This window comes from Macrobrachium nipponense, chromosome 1, assembly GCF_015104395.2.
Source record: "Macrobrachium nipponense isolate FS-2020 chromosome 1, ASM1510439v2, whole genome shotgun sequence".
NCBI classification, from domain to species: domain Eukaryota; kingdom Metazoa; phylum Arthropoda; class Malacostraca; order Decapoda; family Palaemonidae; genus Macrobrachium; species Macrobrachium nipponense.
In genome coordinates this window covers 86311780-86331793 of record NC_087200.1, presented here as the reverse complement: position 1 = coordinate 86331793, position 20014 = coordinate 86311780, and the positions used below count along the sequence as shown (strand labels likewise).

General features: G+C 43.3%; 1 protein-coding gene across 3 annotated transcripts in view; it reads left to right on the top strand.

Annotated features, from left to right (window-relative positions):
* The window catches only part of LOC135219431 (uncharacterized), a 751318-nt gene that overhangs the window by 531140 nt on the left and 200164 nt on the right, over positions 1-20014 (top strand). The window lies entirely within an intron of this gene.

Below are 20014 nucleotides of genomic sequence, written 5' to 3'. Positions count from 1 at the left end.
CCCTGATGTTATGGCCCATTCATTTATTTACTTACGATTCTCTTTTTGACTTACTATTTATATCAGGAAGGATTTATATCAGGAAGGTTCATTGAATTCTCTTGTTTCTTTGTTTTTTATTTGTTTGTAGTGAACTATGTGAGGCTTTTACTTGTGTTATACAGTAATACCTTGAGAAACGAGTTTAATCCGTTCTGTAACCGAGCTCGCAAGTCAATCTACTCATATGTCAAACAAGTTTCTCAAATTCAAAATAACTTAAATAGATTTAATCCGTTCCAGCCCTGTGAAACATTCCCAAACCATCCTAAATTATGAAAAAAGTCATGTTTTTAAATAAGAAGCACAAATGTACAGGCATTCTCCTACTTAGGATGGGGTTAGGTTCCAAAAATCCCCTCGTTTGTTGGAAAATTGCATCTTGAATGTGCCTAGCATACACTAGGGTAGTCATCTTTACATATAGGGTAGCCTAGCCTACACTACATAGTATACTTTATTCATATACGGTATAATCATTATTAATTTCAGCTAATTCTCTAGGTTCATTGCATATTGGCTTATGATAATTCAGTACAGAGAGAAATTGAATAACATTACCAAGAGTTAGCCTAGTGTATAGTACTATGGTGTATCATATACAGTATACTCTATACATATACAGTACAGTAATTTATTAATATAAGCCAATTCTGGAGGTTCAATGCTGTTCGACATTGGTATAATTGAGCGATGTCAGGCTGCTGATTGCTACGTATAATTATAAAATAAAAATGTAACGAATATGTATCTTTTCCATGAATCTTTTAAAAAGTTATACATTACTTCAATGTATCCAAAAAATATTGTATTATTTTATTATTTTATTATAAAATACTAACATAGTATAGTCGTTAATGTTTTGGTTTGGAAACCAGCTGATGTGGAATACAAGTTTATTTTGGCATATTTAACTCAATTCTGAGCAAATTTTCTTGCTTCTAGTGAGCATAAACAAATATTTAGATACTTTACTTATACAAGACAAGGTCATTTTTCATTATACGACGTGTTTTGAAGTCGAAATATGACTTGAATAAGTCTAGTTGTGAACTAAATTATATTTTTGTGGACTTATTTTGGGGCATATTTATTGTGCAAAACAATGTATGTGATTCTGTTCGCTATTTTCAGTTGATTTCATCGTGATACAAGCTTTACGTTATCTGTTATCAGCGTGAACACAACAGTAATATGTGTTCTTTCAAGCCCAGTAGTTTTGATTGAAATTATTTTCTCTCAATTTTATCTACGGTTGTGTTTTATTGCATAAGTTTACGGGAGCTTTATCCTTGTTGCCAATGCACGTTAATAGTCATTAGCAGCTTGAATAGTTTTCTCAGCTTCAGCTACAACTTGGTTTAAATTTAACAGTATATTTCTTTTTATGATCTTTGATCTATAGCGGATAAAGTTATTTCATAAAATATATCAGTCCTATTCTACATAACATCATTTGTAACATAATTAAGGCAATTGTTTACTATTGTGTGATGGTTAAATACAAGCCAAATGGATGTTGTTGATATCTAGTTTGATTGTATATTGGGCTCCATGTATCTAAAGGTATTAGTGTATACAGGCAGCCCCTGGTATCGGCAAGAATCCATTCCTGGGGGCTTGACTGTAACCGAAAATCGTCGCTAACTGAAATTCAAAAGTCTACGGGCACCATAATCCACATACAGTGCCCTAGACTAGTTAACCATGCCTTTGTGTCACAGCCAGATATTTTACCCTAATATGTAATAACTCTTTAATGAAAATGTGGAATTTCTTGTGCCTAATCCTTTACTAAGGTCTACATGGTAGTTCTACAAATTTTTAATGTCAGGTTCAATGAACTTACAGGTAAACCTTGACCTAGAGTGAGAGAGAAAGAAAAAAGTCACCTTTTTCAGAGTGTTAATGTTTCTTCCATCTCTTTATTCATATCTCTTATAGTTAAATAAGTTAAAAAAGCAAAAGAGAATGATAGAATTATTGTTAGTAACATTATAATCGTTGTTTAACCCCTTTCGGGGCTGTATATAAGGGATTTTGACAAAGGAAAAATCTATTTCTGGGCAATGACCTGTGTCGCCCAGTGAAATGTCCCTTTAGCACTCATTTCTAAGGTATAAATATTGCTATAAATACCAGAGAAAAGTTAAATGGTAATGCCAGAGTATTCTGGCTCGCTCACCTTTATTTTAAAGGTGTCGGTATGGTATCTGGGGCGAGTGGAAACCACTACCAGAGGTCCCTTGCCATTTAGTCTCTTCCTTCTTCAAAATCCCCCGTCTACAGAGGAGCCGATCTAAGGCCCCGCTACCCGCTACTACTACGACTAGCGACTTTGTTTTCATTCCTGAAGATAGCACCTAAGCTTGGGCCAAATAGGGTGTGGAAGAAAAAAGGAAGGGGTGGGATTTCACTGGGCAACACAGGTCATTGCCCAGAAATAGATTTTTCCTTCGTCAAAATCCCTTTTCTGGGCTCAGCCTGTGTCGCTCCGTGAAATAGTGCCAGAGAATTGGCCCTCACAAGCTTGGAAAGATCAGTGTAGATAGTTAAATAATACTAGGTAAATTAAAACACAAATAGGATTAAATACTATAATATAAAAGTTCATCCTACATCAAATAATAAAAATACTTCACAATAGGGAGTTTTAATGAACCTTAAAACTAAACTTATCTACACGACAAGGTCAAATGAAGACTAGATCTTGGATAACCACACCATAAAACAAGTATATGACGGGAAACTAGGCCCAGATACAATATAATACAAATAACCAGTATATACATAAGTGCCATCCAAGGTAAAGTATAATACAGTAACAACAAAGCTAAGGCAAGGATGCTAGTGAGGCAGGTAGGAGGGAAAGAGCTACGAGAGAGACATAGGCTAAATAACTACTCATTATTATTTCATGCAGTGTCAGGGGAAACTGTGTTTCCGGCTGCCACTGCTGGGAATTTAACGGCCTCTAATGACTTCAAATAGTGGTGTTTAAATACTGTAGGAGATTTCCAGCCTGTGTACTTCTTGAGATCATCAAAATTCATATGTTGAAAATAATTAATTGAAGTGGCTACTGCTCTAACATCATGTGCCCGTGGAAAGGATTCCGGGTTAGCTTGTTTTATAAAGTACTAAATTTGTCTAATTCCTTTTAGGGAAACAGCACCACCTTTTTCCCTAATGAACAAAGGGCCTGAAGATATCAGGGCAGTTCTGCTTAAGTATGCTCTTAGGGAGTTAACTGGACATAAGGATTGGTCCTGTGGGAGTGGAATAATTTTTCATGGGGCCCACCTATCTTGTGGGTCCTAATTTTTGGCTAGAAATTGACAATCTGGGGAAAGTAGTAATTCTCCTGAGGGAAGAAATTCAATATGACCTTGTTCCCGAGATAGGGCCGACAGTTCCGAGATTCTAGCTCCTGAGGCCAAACTTATTAGGAATAATGTTTTCCTTAAGAGAGCTATATAATCACACGAGTTATTATCAGTTTCAGAAGCTAATTTAAGGACATCATTTAGAAACCATTAGACCACCTGGGTCTCTCAGATGGTCTAAGCCTAGCACAAGCCTTTGGAATAGATGAAAAATACAAATCTGTTAGATCTATATTGAATCCAAATTGGAAGATCTTAAGTGCCGATTTGGTAGTAGTAATCGTACTTACTGCTAAACCTATCTCGAACAACGTCCTGAAAAAGGTTATGGCCAGATTTGTGGTCATGGTTTGTGCATTTGAGTCCTTTAGAAATATAGCTAGTTTCTTAACTGCTGAGTCGTATTGACGTAGGTTCGACTCTATTTTGTCAGATTCTAGTAATCTGATGTTTTGAGGGTCGATGTTGGCATTCCTCTGAGCTGCAAACTTCATAAGTCCATAAAGTTAGGGCTTTCTGAATTCCTGAGGAAGCGGACACAGTCCGCGTTTGTACTAGCTGTGTCAGTTTGGGATTGAGAATCTGATGAGGCCGGAGTCCCAATTCCAGAAGTAGGGGAAACCAATTGCTTTTGGACCAATTGGGGGCTACTAGGGCGATGTGACCCTTGAACTTCCTGAGTTTGTTCAGGAATTTCAGGAGTAGATTCACTGGAGGAAACGGATAAATCCTTTTCCATATATTCCAATCTATAGCTATAGAGTCCGTGGCATAGGCCAGAGGGTCCAGGTTGGGAGCCACATAACAAGGAAGTTTGTGGTTCGACTCTGTGGCAAAGAGGTCCACTTGGAGCCCCGTTACTCTTTGACAGATCCATTTGAATGAATCCTTGTCCAGCGTCCACTCCGACTACAGGGGAACAGAGCGTTATAGGGCATCCGCCACCACGTTCCTTACACCCGCTAGGTGAGTGGCTGACAGGTGCCATCTGTTCCTGTCTGCTAAGGCAAATATGGCTATCATGACATGATTCATGTGACTCGATTTGGAGCCGCCTCTGTTTATGCAGTGGACTACCACTGCGCTGTCTAATACCAATTTGATGTGAGACTTCCTGGTTGGTCGGAGCCTTTTCAGGGTGAGAAACACTGCCATGGCTTCCAGTACATTGATATGTAGCTGGCGGAATGGTAGGGACCAGGTTCCCTGTACCTTTTTGTACTGTGAGTAACTGCCCCAGCCACTTACTGAGGCGTCGGTGTGGATCACTAAGGTCGGCGGAGGGAACTGTAGGGTTATTGCTTTTGATAAATTCTTGATTTCTGTTCAAGGGTGGAGCCTCTTCCGTAAGATCGCCGGGATGGGAGCTAACTTGTCCCGGGATCTTCGGTTTTCTTTTGAACGTCAGACCCGGTTTATATCCTTTAGCCTGGCTTTCAATAGAACGTCCGTGATTGATGCAAATTGGAGTGAACCAAAGATCCTTTCTTGGTTCCTCCAGGACATCTGAATGTTCTTGAGAAATTGCCTCATGGCCTAGGCTATTTCTTTTCTTTTCAACGGCGGTATTGATAGGGCATGAGACTTCAAGTCCCATTGGATTCCTAACCATTGGAAGCGAGATTCCGGCGTTAGCTGGGACTTGGTTCTGTTTATCTGGAACCCTAAGCGTTCCAGAAACTGGATGACTTTGACCGTGGGCTCGTGACATTCTTCGACACTTGTGGCCCATACGAGCCAATCGTCTAGATTGGCTACTAGCATTATTCCTTGAGTTCTCAACTCCTGGACAACTGTTTCCGCCAACTTTGTGAATATTCTGGGCACTACGTTGAGCCCGAATGGCATTGCTCTGAAGGAGTAAGCCTTCTTTCCTAGTTTGAAGCCTAGGAATGGACAGAAGTGTCTTGCTATTGGAACATGATAGTAGGCATCTGTAAGATCTATAGAGGTGGTGATGGCCCCACGGGGAAGTAAGGTCTGCACCTGCGAAACGGTCAGCATTCTGAACTTGTCACAGAGAATGAATGAGTTCAGATGGGACAAGTCTAGGATTATTCTTCGCTTTTCTGAGCCTTTCTTTGGCACGCTGAACAAGCGTCCTTGAAACTTTAAGTTCTTGACTCTTGATACTACCCTTTTTTGAAGAAGTTCTTGGGTATACTCTATCAATTCCGCTGTAGGGCTTTGATAGAAGGCGTTGGATGGAGGAAAACCTTGAAGCCAACTCCACCCTAGACCTTTGGTCACAATGCTCTGTGCCCAACTGCTGAATCCCCACCGGTGATGGTAGAGGTACAGCCTCCCTCCTACCTTGGGACTCTCACTGGTTTGCCGATGGGCGTCCACCGCGTGCTCCACGGAAACCTTTGCCCCGGCTAGTGGCTCTTCCGGCGCCCCGGTAGTGGAAGGGACCCCTAGCTTGGCTGCCTCTGGCGAACCTATTGAACGCTTGAAACGACTGCAATTCAAACGCCGCATTATAGGCAGGAGAGACAGCAAAGGAGGTTGAGGCCTGGGGCTGCTGGGCCGGTTGTGTCAAAAGCACAAATTGCTGTTGGGGTTGTGCTTTAGACGTAGACGGTTACGGTACTTGGGGTACCGGAACCGCCTGCATCAGAGCTTGTTGAGGAGCCTGGAAGTGCTGGAACTTCCTAGGTCTCTTCTTGGATTTCGGGTTCGATCCGGTGGACTCAGGTTTCCTTTTGGGGACGAGTCCCCACTGGACCTTCAAGCTCTGGTTAACTCTCGAAGCTTCGTACAAGACCTCATTCACCGCGGGAGTGGGAAAGAGGTCTGTGCCCCATATGGATGAGGCGATCAGTTTGTTCGGTTTGTGGCGGATCGTGGCCTCCGCCAGAACATGCTTCCTACAGTTCCACCGAACTATGATGAAGTCATAAAACTCACACTGCATTGTATGTAGTAGTGACTTGGCCATGACTTTAAACAACGTCTCTTGTCTGTAGACAAGGGACGTCATCTCCGTCATAGTCAGGGAACTGAGGGACCTGCTGAGTCTCATCCAGGCGTCGTACTCGACCTGTATCAGGGCCTCTGAGAGTCTAGGCAACCTCTCTCTGAACAGCGCAGTAGCGCAGTCTGGCTTGAGCTTGCCTACGGTAAAGGTGGGAGCTGCCTCAACGAAGCAGTTCTCAGATCCGGGGAGCAGAAGGGAAGTTGGCTCCGTCTCCTGGAGCTGGGGCATGGGCTCATCCTTCATAGCTACCTGGTAAGTGGACTCTGCCACTTTAAAGGTGAGCGGCAGCGGGGTGCCCTCATTAGCTGTGAAGATGGTAAATGGACTCTTAATGTGGTGAGCCTCGTATTATAGCACTCCCATTCCTCTGAGTTCCGGAGCCAAGCTTGTTGGGCTTTTTCCTGGAGGAGGATTACAGTTTCCTTAGGGACTGTATCCTCCCTCATCATGACCGCATCTGTTAAGCTGACGTAACCGATGAAAGGGGGCTGGAGTCCCTCAGGATAGGACTCGAAGTCCTCTAGTCTTAGAGTTCCACAACCCTCAATAGACAGCATACCCCCTGAAAATGGAGCATATGCCGCTACCCTCCATGGGTTGTTCGGTTTAAACGGAGGGAGGTTGGACGAGTCCAGCATGAGCAAGGGTAGAGCTGCTTGTCTGGACTGTGATTGCCCTGCTGCTAAAGTGTCACGGATACCCGCCACTACGTTCTCCGGGGCTACTATCCTCTCCGATAAGGATTGGATGGATTGGCCCGATGCTTCTACCATGTTAGAGAGTTGGGTGAACATCTCCTGGAACTTGGATTGGACCAAGTTCCCGACGACGTTGCCCACCTGCTGCAAAATGCTGGTAGAAAAAGCATCAGGATCAAAGGAGGAAGACTGAGCCTTCTCCTTGTGAACCTTGGTCCTCGACCCCTTTAGTTGGGGAGTGGCTCCCAGAAAGAAGTGGAAGTAGAAGGGGTAGAAGTTAAAGTTGGGCTCAAGGAAAACCCTTGGGCCCCTAAAAGACCTGCCTCACTACCACCCTTACCATTGCCCATGTCGTCGATAGTCATGGTCTCCGTATCTAAGTCGAGGGCTGCAAAGTCCCCCGCGACTTCTTCAGCGATGCCTTCGTCTGCCAGAAGTGCGACCGCGGCCTAGATCTTCGCGATCAGAGGTGCCGCCATCTTAGGGTCCACCATCGAACCCTTCTTCGCTCCGGGGAAGACGAGGGTGGACATGTCCTGGGACAAAATGTGGGGCTGGCCTTTGGCGGAGTTTCTCCCAATACCGCCAACCCAGGTCTTCAGGGTGGCCAATGCTGCGTCCCAAATCTCTTCCAAACCCTGTAGGAGGGGTTACTATTAGTACTTAATACTAGAGATAGACTTAACCTAGTACAGTATCATAAATATAATTTATTGATTCTCATTGTATCATTATATACAGTCTGGAGTATGACATACCTCGGAGGTGGCTTCGGTTACTAAGGCATAGCAAACCGAACAGTTTTCATGGTGCCAGACCACGAAGTCATCCAGGCGCACTGCGCATCCGGCATGGGCCCGGCAGACTTCATGCCCACAGGGATCTTGAAGCACTGCGTTGCAGCCCTCCTCCAGACAACAGGTAACCTGTAAGTCAAATGATACATGAGTATCATCACCAACCTCCGGAATGGTTCCGTGGTTGCATGCTGTATAGTACTGCTGCCGGAGTAACTCCGGCGGTAGCAGGTATATTGTACGACACCTGTCACCCTGTCACTACCTGCTCCGGGGCCTTGTATGCCTTTGTAGGGATGTCTCGGGCAGACCAAGGGAACTATGACTCCAAAAAAATTCCGGTACCCAGAGTTCCAGTGCCCCCAGGCACCGGAGTGAGTAACAACCCAAAGACAGGTACAGGGTTGAGGAGCGGGGAAGTACCAGGGTGACATAGTAACTTGGCGGAATTGTCAACTCCGCCAACACAAAGTTAAAAGTATAAACAATGTTATGGATGCTATGATAGGTGTAATAAGACATGCATCTAATAAAAGTATCCCACAGAAAGGCCAGAGCCTTTACATCTAAGGATGTACCGTTTCCCAAGGTCAGGTCCGACGTTAGCCGGAGCTCTGAGGCCGCCGGAGTGGGGTGGGAAGTGGGGGTACAATAGACAGTGAGGGGGATGCACTACTTAGAGGGTCGGGGGGTATTCCACCCTCCCGATCCTGCTGGCCAACCGTGGCTCGGGTAGGCAGGACCAGTCCCTAGCCCCAGTAGTGGTACGGCTGAGTACGGCAGGCCCGCGCACCGAGTGTACCCCTTCCACAGCTATCCCCCTCCTCCCCCGGTAGACTCGGATGGGCTACCCGAGGTAGCATGAGCGAGTCATCACTCCACCGAAGTGGGTGAGCTAGGGGTAGGGGAGGGGAGACTAGGGAGGGGGGGTCGGTAGCAGGGTGGCTCATACGCGATCAGCTGGAGACACTCTCGGCCGGTGTGAAAGGCCAGTCGATCCAAAGGAGGCCCGCCCATGGCCAACTAGAAGCCGTAAAATAAATAGCAACACATAATATATAAAAAACATGTCCTAACACGGGTAGAGGAGAGGAGAGAAAAGAGAAAAGTGGTATGAGAGAGAAAGGGTTTGTCCTTAGAGAAGCTAGACTAATCGCAAATCCAGAGATTTGGGTGTGTTAGCCTAGCAACTCAGAGCAGCTAGCCTATATGCTGTGCCGAGGTAATCGGGGGGCAGGCGGCTAGGGAATCTCAAGGACGACGAAGGTTACGTAGGGACTAAGTTCTTACGTAAATAAGACAGGAGAGCCTTAAAGATATCCTACCGCGAAGATAACGTGATCTGACTAGGCTCGGCTACGATCCGAAAGCATGCTGTCGGAGTAGGCTATCTCCCCGTGAGCGGACTAATAAATAAAATAAAAACACCAAAAGCAACTGCATGTAATAAAATCAAATAAAGTACTGCTCAAAACTCCAATCGAGCCCAATTAGTATGGGGGACCAATTGGTGCGCGAAAAGGACCGCCATGCGGTCAATGAGTCAGGAAATGGCGGTGTGGGAACGACGACGCTCTCGCTACCGCTCATATAAAAACTCACATAACTTGGCTTATTAGCCAAAGATCATTCTGAAATGACCCCAAACATAAATAGCAGTACGGATGCAGAAAATTCCAAAACGAAAAAACACTGCATGAAAGAAAAACGCGTGTGGCGTCGACAATGCTATTGAAAGGAATGAAAACAAAGATGCTAGTCGTAGTAGTAGCGGGTAGCGGGGCCTTAGATCGGCTCCTCTGTAGACAGGGGATTTTGAAGAAGGAAGAGACTAAATGGCAAGGGACCTCTGGTAGTGGTTTCCACTCGCCCCAGATACCACACCGACACCTTTAAAATAAAGGTGAGCGAGCCAGAATACTCTGGCATTACCATTTAACTTTTTCTCTGGTACTTATAGCAATATTTATACCTTAGAAATGAGTGCTAAAGGGACATTTCACGGAGCAACACAGGCTGAGCCCAGAAATGTCGTCATAACTCCATAGCACAATAGGAAACCTCGTAGTGTAGGGTTATGTCACCTATTTATTTTTACAGATGTGGGTAGGCTGTACTAATGCACTAAGCTCCTCCTACATTTTTTGGCCAATCATGGACATTTTTGACTATGATGTCACAACCTCCTCATCAGTTGATGCACAGTCATGGTTGAGGTCATGCATGTTTTACCAAAATTTTCTTTGTTTTTTCTGATGATTTTCTTTTTTTTATTTGCATTTTTACTGCAAAACCATGAGTAAGAATAGTGATATCTCTTCCGAGCAATATGTTCCCTCTGAGGAAGAGTGGTGATGAGCTCTCAAGTGATGAAATAAGTGATAATGACGTGGAAGTACGAGAAGTGGAAGGTGGGTTTACATATGTTACCAACATATTTAAGGATCATCATCCAACAATGTTGCCAGACTTTTGTGACGTTTTTTCTGGGATAAATCGAGCGCTTGGAGATGCACTTTTCCTTACGCCTTGGGATGCATATAATTTTAATTTTCTTATGATAATGCAATGAAAACTTTGTTCATGGGCTAATGAGAGCTGCATTATTTTTTCAAGAAAATCACCCAAAAAAAGGAAAATTCATGGGTTGATATGGTGAGAAGTAAAAGTAAATGTTATATACATTTGTCGAATGTTTCCTATTCAAACTTTACATTTTTTGAACAAAATTTTCTAGATAATTTTGTATCATTTGTCGAACAAATACTCGTACTTCAAACTGACTGATTATCTAGTTTATGCTTGTGTTTGACGGCCTACTGGGTCTTACAAGTTAAACTGTATTAAATTTTTTAAAATTTACAGTATAGTATAGTTTAATGATAACAATATTTGACAAAATAAATAAAAGTATAAAACATTTAATATAGTTTAGCTTTCAATATAACATTTAGCATAAAAGATGTATAAAATCGTACATAACCACGGTGGCGTCACACCCAGCTGACTTGAGACTGAACGAGGGAGCATTATGTTGAGAAGAGAAGGAGAAGAGAGTTAAAATATTACTGTATGTATGTAAAAGCAATAACAATTCACATAAAAAGGGAATTTCCCAATAAATTTAACGAAATGATAAAATGTGAAAACAAATGCAATACAGAAGAAAAAAAAAAAAAAAAAAAAAGTAATCGAGCCAGTGTTCGGTGCGCCGAGTGAGATGGTCTAGTTGAACAGTATTAAAAAAATAGTAAATAAAAGAACAAAGCTTCTCACAATACAATTTAGCACAAAAGATTAACAAAATCATTTGTCATTTCAGTGATACACAGCTAACTTGAGGTAGAGGGAGGGAGCATTTATATTTTTGAGGAATAATGAATAAATGAATTTAAGTAATCGTGCGTCGTGGTATTGCTGAGGAGAGAAGACACACTAAAATCTTTACTATTATGTACGTAAAAGCAGTACCAATTCACATAAAAAATAAAATGTTATTTCACAATAAATTTAACCCTCTTACGCCGATTGAATGTATTAAACATCGAGATAAATTGTCTCCCGGGTGGCGGTGGTTTTGTTTACAATCGTTATGCAGGCGCGCACGCGCTAATTTCTTTCTTATCGCACTAAAAAGTATCAGTGACACATCTCAGAAATTATTTCGTCACTTTGACATAATTTTTGCACCATTTTAAATTAGCTGTTACATGAAGTATTATATATGAAAATGTGCACAATTTCATGTAGAATACAACAACAAAATACTCATGATTGTAGCTTTTATCAGTTTGAAATATTTTCATATAAATAATGATAAGTGCCAAAATTTCAACCTTCGGTCAACTTTGACTCGACCGAAATGGTAAAAAAACGTAATTGTAAGCTAAAATTCTTATATTCTAGTAATATTCAACCATTTACCTTCAGTTTGCAACAAATTGGACGCCTCTAGCACAATATTTCGATTTATGGTGAATTTATGAAAAAAACTTTTTCCTTACATCTGGGCGGTAACTCTTCAGATAAATTTTTTCGTGCGATTGTCGTAATGTTTGCACCATTTTAAATTTGCCGTTACATAAAGTTTTATGTATGGAAATGTGTGCAATTTCATGCACAATACAACTAAAACAACCCATGGTTGTAGATTTTATCAGTTTTGAAATATTTTCATATAAATAACGATAAGTGCCAAAATTTCAACCTTCAGTCAACTTTGACTCGACCGAAATGGTCAAAAAACGCAATTGTAAGCTAAAAATATTACATTCTAGTAATATTCATATGTTTACCTTTATTTTGGAACAAATTGGAAGTCTCTAGCACAATATTTCGAGTTATGGTAAATTTATGAAAAAAACAAAAAAAATTTTCTTTACGTCCACGCGGTAACTCTTCCGAAAAAAATCAGATATTTTTTTGTGCGATTGTCGTATTGTTTGCACCATTCTAAATTAGCTGTTACATAAAGTTTTGTATATAAAAATGTGTGTAATTTCATGTTGAATACAACTAAAAATGATTGAAGGTTGTAGCTTTTCTCATTTTTGAAATATTTGCATATAAATCACAATAAATAGAAAAAAAAAACCACGTTCGGTCAACTTCGACTCGACCGAAATGTTCGAAAAACACAATTGCAAGCTAAAAATCTTACATTCTAGTACTATTTAATCATTTACCTTCATTTTGCAACAAATTGGAAGTCTCTAGCACAATATTTAGATTTATGGTGAATTTAAAAAAAAAAACTTTCCTTCCCTCCGCGCGCGGATTCTCTGCCGCAAATCTCCGAAATGCGTACATCGCATTCTCATTATATTTGCTCCGTTTCATTTTAGGCGTTTCATAGAATTTTATATATGAAATGTGCGCAATTTCATGTAGAATACAACCAAAAATAATTGAAGGTTGTAGCTTTTCTCATTTTTGAAATATTTGCATATGAAAAATATATATAAAAAAATTCGACATTCGGTCAACTTTAACTCGTCCAAAATGGTCAAAAACTGCAATTGTAAGCTAAAACTCTTACAGTATAGTAATATTCAATCATTTATCTTCATTTTGAAACAAATTGGAAGTCTCTAGAACAATATTTAGATTTATGGTGCATTTTTGCTAGAGGAATTTTCAGCACCTGGAACCTTGTAGATGTCAACGTTTTCTGTTTAGAGATAATAAGACTTTTCACTTTCTACTTCCAAATTTATCGTTCCATACATACTTTCCATGGTTTTGCATCAAGTACTTTTAGAACTTGCCGAGGATCAGTACTGTAAGGTGTTGAGATTGAAGTCCCTTTATCTCTTCATCAGTCACTCTCTGGAGTTTAGATGCAGGTCTAAACTTTATCTGAATATACTATTAAACCTTTTATTTAGCTCTGTCAGCAGTTAATAAAAGGGATTTTGACGTAAGGAAAAATCTATTTCTGGGGCGATTGGCTCGTGTCGCCAGCGAAATATCCTTTAATCTATTATTTCTAGGGTAAATGTACTACACATACCAGAGAATAATAAATAAAGAAAAAGGTCAGTATACTGATCGCTCACCCTCCCAGAGAGTGTCGGTATGAACACTATGGCGAGTGAGACCACTACCACGAGCCAAATGCCAATAGAATTCTCCCACTACAAAATCCCCACAAGAGGGGAGCCGACCCACAGAGTGGGCAGCACCTACTACTACTACTCCATCCATGCTGCCGACTGCTGCGCCTCTGGTGGCCATCCTGAAGTTAGCAGACAATCTTGGCGATGGGATGGGTAGGGCGGGATTTCGCTGGCGACACGAGCCAATCGCCCAGAAAATAGATTTTTCCTTACGTCAAAATCCCTTTTTGCTGGGGCTCAGCTCGTGTCGCTGCGCGAAATCGTACCAGAGAAATAGACAAAGATTGTAAAGAACATTCAAGAAATAAAAGGGTCTCAAATAAAAGATAAAATAAAAATAAATCAATATAATTGCTAATAAAGATACATATACACAGTGATACCAAAATAGAAATATTACTTAAATATACTTATTGCTAATAATATTTCTTAACTTAAGGTAATATACATATATACAGGAGACATATCATACAACAATAACAATAGTATTTGTGTAAAGCTTATGTATCAAAAACATTTAAAGCAATTAATATACAAGTTGAATAAACAAATTCAACAATAACAAAATATAAAGAATGTATATGAATTAATATACAAAACCCGTAACCATTATAAGTAGATGTATCTCCTAGCATAAAAATAGGAATGACATCCACGAGATCAGTAATCATCACAAATGTGAGTGTCCCTAGCAAAAAAATAAGGGACACCCACTATATCATCATTAAAGCAGCTAAGACACAAGGTGAACGTAAATGAACAAGGCAGGAATAGACGTTCGTCACTGATGCAAACTGGAGAGAACCCAGGATCCTTTCCTGAGATCTTCTTGAAGCCAGTTTGTGACTTAGAAATTGCTTGACTGACTTTGCTATTTCCTTCCTTTTGGACGATGGAATCGACAGAGTATGGGAGGATAGATTCCATTGAATGCCTAGCCACTGAAAGTTTGACTCTGGAGTGAGTCTTGATTTGGTCCTGTTTATCTGAAACCTAGATATTCCAGGAACTGAATCACTTTCAGTGTTGCTTTGTTGCATTCCTCGACTGTTGAAGCCCAGATCAACCATCGTGAGATACGCTACTACCATAACCCCTTGCGACCTGAGTTGTTGAACAACTACTTCCGCCAGCTTCGTAAACACTCTGGGTGCTACGTTGAGCCCGAAAGGAACTACCTTGAAGGAGAATGTCTGGTCGCCTATCTTGAAGCCTAGATGAGGCCGGAAGTGTCTTGCAATAGGGATATGATAGTAAGCGTCTGTAAGATCGATAGAGGTGGTGACGGCCCCACGGGGAAGTAAGGTCCGCACCTGCGAGATCGTGAGCATCTTGAACTTGTCGCAGCGAATGGCTAAGTTTAAGCGGGACAAGTCTAAGATTACTCTTCTTTTTTTGTGAGCCTTTCTTTGGCACGCTGAACAAGCGACCTTGAAACTTTAATCTTTTGACTCTCGCTATAGCTCCTTTTTGAAGGAGATCCTCCGCATACTCCGTCAGTTCTTTGGAAGGAAGTTGACGGAAAAGGCCTGGATGGAGGTGGGTTCGATAACCAGCTCCAACCCAGGCCTTTTGACACAATGCTCTGAGCCCACTTGCTGAAGTTCCAACGGTGGCGAAAGTGAAAACAGCCTCCCTCCTACCTGAAGTTCTTCATTGGTTCTGGTAACCTCCTCGGCCTCCTCTGAAGTGTTTTCCCCTATTAAAGGGGACCTTCCCGATCCTCTCCCACGAAAGGAACGTTTACCTCTGCCTCCCTACCCGAGCGGTCATACTTCTGTGAAGATTGACTCTCGAATGTTTGGTTGTAAGCTGGAGAGATGGCATAAGAGGTGGAGGCTGAGGCTGAGGGGAGATCACATAAATTGGCTGTGATTGAGCCTTTGAAGTGGAGGGCTGGGCTGTTTGGACTAAGGGAACCGCCGGAACTTGCTGAGAAAAGCGTGGCTGCTTTTCTGGTAGGGCTGGAAACGCCTGGGTTTCCTTTGCCCTTTACCTCTAGCTGCAGGATCTTGCCTCCTCCTAGCCGTAAGGCCCCAACGGAGTCTCTTAAGGCTCTGGTTCACCTCGTAGCCTCCGACTGGACTTCCTTCACCATTGCTTCTGGGAAGAGATCTGCCTCCCCAGATGCTTGACGAGAGTAACCTATTCGGCTCGTGCCGAATGGTTGCTTCTTGTAGGACATGCTTCCTACAATTCGTTCTAGCAGTGGCAAACTCAAACATATCTGACTGTACCGTTTGAGTCAGGGATTTGGTCATGAGTTTGAAAAGTGGCTCTGAACCATAGGCTATGGTGGCCTACCTCGGTCATAGCCATAGAATTAATTGATCTGGCTAACCGTGATTTAGTGTCAAACTCAGCCTGAATAAGGCTATCTGGAAAAGCCTGATGGGGTAGCTTTTCACCAAACTGCTCCATAGCACAGTCCGGTTTGAGTTTGCCAGCTGAGAAGGTGTTTTCGGTAAGTCTTCCCATAATTCTCCGGCTGAAGGAAGTAACGGAGATGTAGGATCTGCTTCCTTCAGTTGAGGCATGGGGTCCCCCTTCTGGGCCGCTGGGATGGTAGAGGTCGCGATCTTAGTTAGGAAAGGGAGCGGAGTACTCTCATCCATAGTGAAGATCGTGAAGGGACTCTTGAAGGGTTGGATTTTCGTATTCGAACAATCCATGTCCTCCAAACACCTGAGCCATTCTCTCTGAGCTTGGTCACGTGAATAGAGGACCGTCTCCTTCGTACCCTATCATCTCGAATCATGGCTGAGGCGGTGAGCCTTGCGTAGCCGATGAAGGGAGGCTGAAGGTCTTCCGGGTAGAACTCGAAGTCCTCTATTCTTCGAGTTCCAAATTCCGGTATAGAAATGAGACCGTCCTGGAAGGGGGCGTATGACGCTACTCTCCACGGGTTGTTCATCGAGAACGGAGGTAGCGAGTCATACGGGGGAAGCTGAGCTCCACCTGCATTGGAAGATGGAGGAGAGGCTAGAGGAGCTTGGCTCAGTCCGGCTATAATGGAGTCTTGAGAAGTAATCCTATCCGACAACCGAGAGATCATTTGTTCCATGCTACTCTTTAGAGACCCAACCAGGTCGCCCACCTGTTGTAACAGGCCAGCATTGGATTCCAAAGCCGGAGCTGCTGCGGAGGTGGAGGGGTAGCTTTGAATTGGAACCAAAGGTAGCGGAACTGACGACTCAGCCGGAGTGTGAGATCTCTCTCTGGAGGATTTACTCCTCGAGGACTTAGAGCCGGACCCAGAAGCTTTAGATCTGTCTGCTCCGGGATTCCTAGCCGGAGACTTACGAGAGGAGGATGAGGTCGAAGTCGTCTTCTTAGACGACGACGACGTCTTTGTCAAGGATTTCACTGCTTGACCTTTGACCTTGGTCTAACCGAAGCGTCAGGAGGAGTATACAATTCATCACCCGTAAAGCCTTGGAAGGATGGAGAGGTTGCAGGAGTAGAAGAAAGTTACGCCAAGGGTATCCCTTGGGTGTCCACCTTACCTACCTCGACCAACAGGTCGTCTACACCTACCATAGGTTCTACATTAATATCCAACGTCGCGACTTCCGAGGAGATATCCTGGCCTTGGTCAGTCAATGAGGCAGCCAGCTGTTGCTGGATGAAGGCGATAGTCGGGGCAGCCTCTGCTGGGTCGACGTATCCTGTCGCCTTGCCTCCGGGGAAGATTAGTACCGCCAACCTTTTCTCTAGAATGTAGGGCATACCCTTGGCGGCGTTCTTCCCGAAACCGCCGACCCAGGCCCGCAGGGTTGCCAGTGCGGTATCCCTCACTGCCGGCGCCTGGAAGAGAGGGTATCAATTAGATTTAAGAATAACTTAAAACTAAAGATAACTTAAAGTATAACTTAACTTATAGGGCTATAAGGCCCTTTGAATTCCTTAAGTTAGAGTAATTAATACAAACTTAAGAACTAAAACAGATGCGGACCAGCTACCGGAGATGGAATACTTACCCCGTCTAAAAGCTGGCTCACCAGATCATAACATATGGTACACGTCTCATGGTACCAGACCTGGATGTCCCCGTGCGGAGTCGCGCATGGAGCATGGGACCGGCAAACTTCGTGTCCACACGGGTCCTGAAGTGTGGCGGCGCATCCCGGATGCTCACAGTTGGTGGTCTGTAAGTGGAAAGACACATGAGTATCTTAAAGAATATCACTTACAGGCTAAAGGACAGAAGAACTCCATTGCATGCCGGAGCTCGGAAAAAAAAAAAAAAAAAAAAATCGGGCATAGCCCCTCCCTTACTAGCCTGAATAGGCTATAAACCCCGGAGGTATCCGGTGAAAAGAAGGGAGGGGGGATGGTTTAAGGTACTTAAAATAAACTTCACATCTTAAACCTAAAAGCTCGAACGTACCGGACTAAGTCCAGTGCGAGGCGGAGTGATAACTCAGTGAAACGGAGAGGTTAGACGAGGACCGGCTGTATGTTCCGGTCCACCCCGTGGGGTAGACTAAGCACTTTTCCTTTTTCCGCTAGATGCCAGGTCTCCGGGGTGGTAAAGGAGCCCTAGTAAGGTGGGAAAGAGCGGGGGCATACAGACTCGGGCTAGTAACGGAGCGACGAAGTAGTAATGGAGAGGGGGAAAGGCCAGTCCCCCCCCACCTTACCATCCGATCGGACCGAGAGCCGGAGAGGTCGAATCCAGTCTGGGTCTGTCCCGTCCCTCTACCCCCTCCGCCTGGGGGGAGAGAGGGAGGCAGGCTCGGGTATGCAGAGCGAGCATGGGCAGGCCTAGCTACCCCCCCCGACTCTATGGAAGAGCGGGAGGGGGGAAGGTGACTGGACAGGCGTCTGGCTGCCTCGTGATCACATAGTGACCACGGGGCGATAAGGACAACAGCTAAGCCTAAAATAAGACCAACTGATCAGCGAGATGCTATCGGGAAGCAACCGAGCTGACCAGCGGTAACATAAAGGCCCAATAGGCCGTGACATAGGCTAAGCGTCCAGACGCCTAAACTAACCTAACAAAATCACATAATTAACAATATGAATAATAAAATGAAAGAAAAGAAAACAATAGTAGGAGAAAAAATCCAGGAGTGTACGACTAACCCGAAGGAAAGTCTACCACTCAAAGCTAGCCGATGCCGATAATGAGAGCCGTGGCTAGGGTCTGGATGGAAGAGCCTACATAAGGTAAAAGACATGCATGCATGACAAAACCGTGTAGACCTTACCCTAAACAAAGCGGATAATAAAATAGAGCGTACAAAGACCGGGGATGTTCTGGGTATGGGAGACCCAGAACGGACCCATCACGAGGCAGGACCATGCTGCCATGCTTCCGACCTAGAGATCGTATTTATACCTAAAAAACGGCAAATACGTGCTCAGGGCCGGAAAAAACAAATAGCAATAAACACTGAGTACTTAACTTAGCTGCTGCGATGGCTGCACGCTCCATTGTAATAAAATCCAAACGAAAGGGCACAAAAAACACAGAGAAGAAAATGGCACGTGTGAATCGTGTGCGCTAACTGTAAAGGATGGCCACCAGAGGCGCAGCAGTCGGCAGCATGGATGGAGTAGTAGTAGTAGGTGCTGCCCACTCTGTTGGTGTCGGCTCCCCTCTTGTGGGGATTTTGTAGTGGGAGAATTCTATTGGCATTTGGCTCGTGGTAGTGGTCTCACTCGCCATAGTGTTCATACCGACACTCTCTCTGGGGGGAGGGTGAGCGAGTCGTTATACTGACCTTTTTCTTTATTTATTTATTCTCTGGTATGTGTTAGTACATTTACCCTAGAAATAATAGATTAAAGGATATTTCGCGCAGCGACACGAGCAGAGCCCAGAAATAAATTTATTGCCAGCACCCTCCTTCAAGCTGTTGTAAAAGGAATGCTATTTTATCCTTCTGCCTTAGAGCCGAGGGTGATGTTAACCCTTAAACGCTGACTGGACGTATTATACGTCAACTAAAATTGTCTGTTGGGTGCTTAATTAATGTACGATATGTCGACTACAAAAAGTTTTTTTAAATATTCGCGAAAAAATAGTTATAGGCCTAGTTTGCAAAAAAATTTAAATCACGCGGCTTGAGGGATGCTGGGAGTCCACGGATCAAACTATTTTGTTGTTTACAAGCGTTACCCAGGTGTGCATGCGCGAATTTCTTTCTTCTGGCACTAAAAAGCATCAGCCACATATCTCAGAAATTCTTTTCTCACATTCTCGTAATTTTTGCACCGTTTTATATTAGCCGTTACAGTGTTCCCCCCGTATTCGCGGGGGATGCGTACCAGAACCCCCCCCTGTAATAGTTAGGGAGTCCTCGAATGTTTGGAACCCCTATAAAAGCGCTAAAGACAGCCTATTTTGTTAGTTAAAACTTAAGAAAAACCACTAAAAATTTTCATACTTGGTTTTTTTAATAGTTTTATCACAAAAAGTGCATTTTATGATGAAATTGATCACAAAAACCAGGAATTTGTGGATATTTCTCATAGAAAATACCGC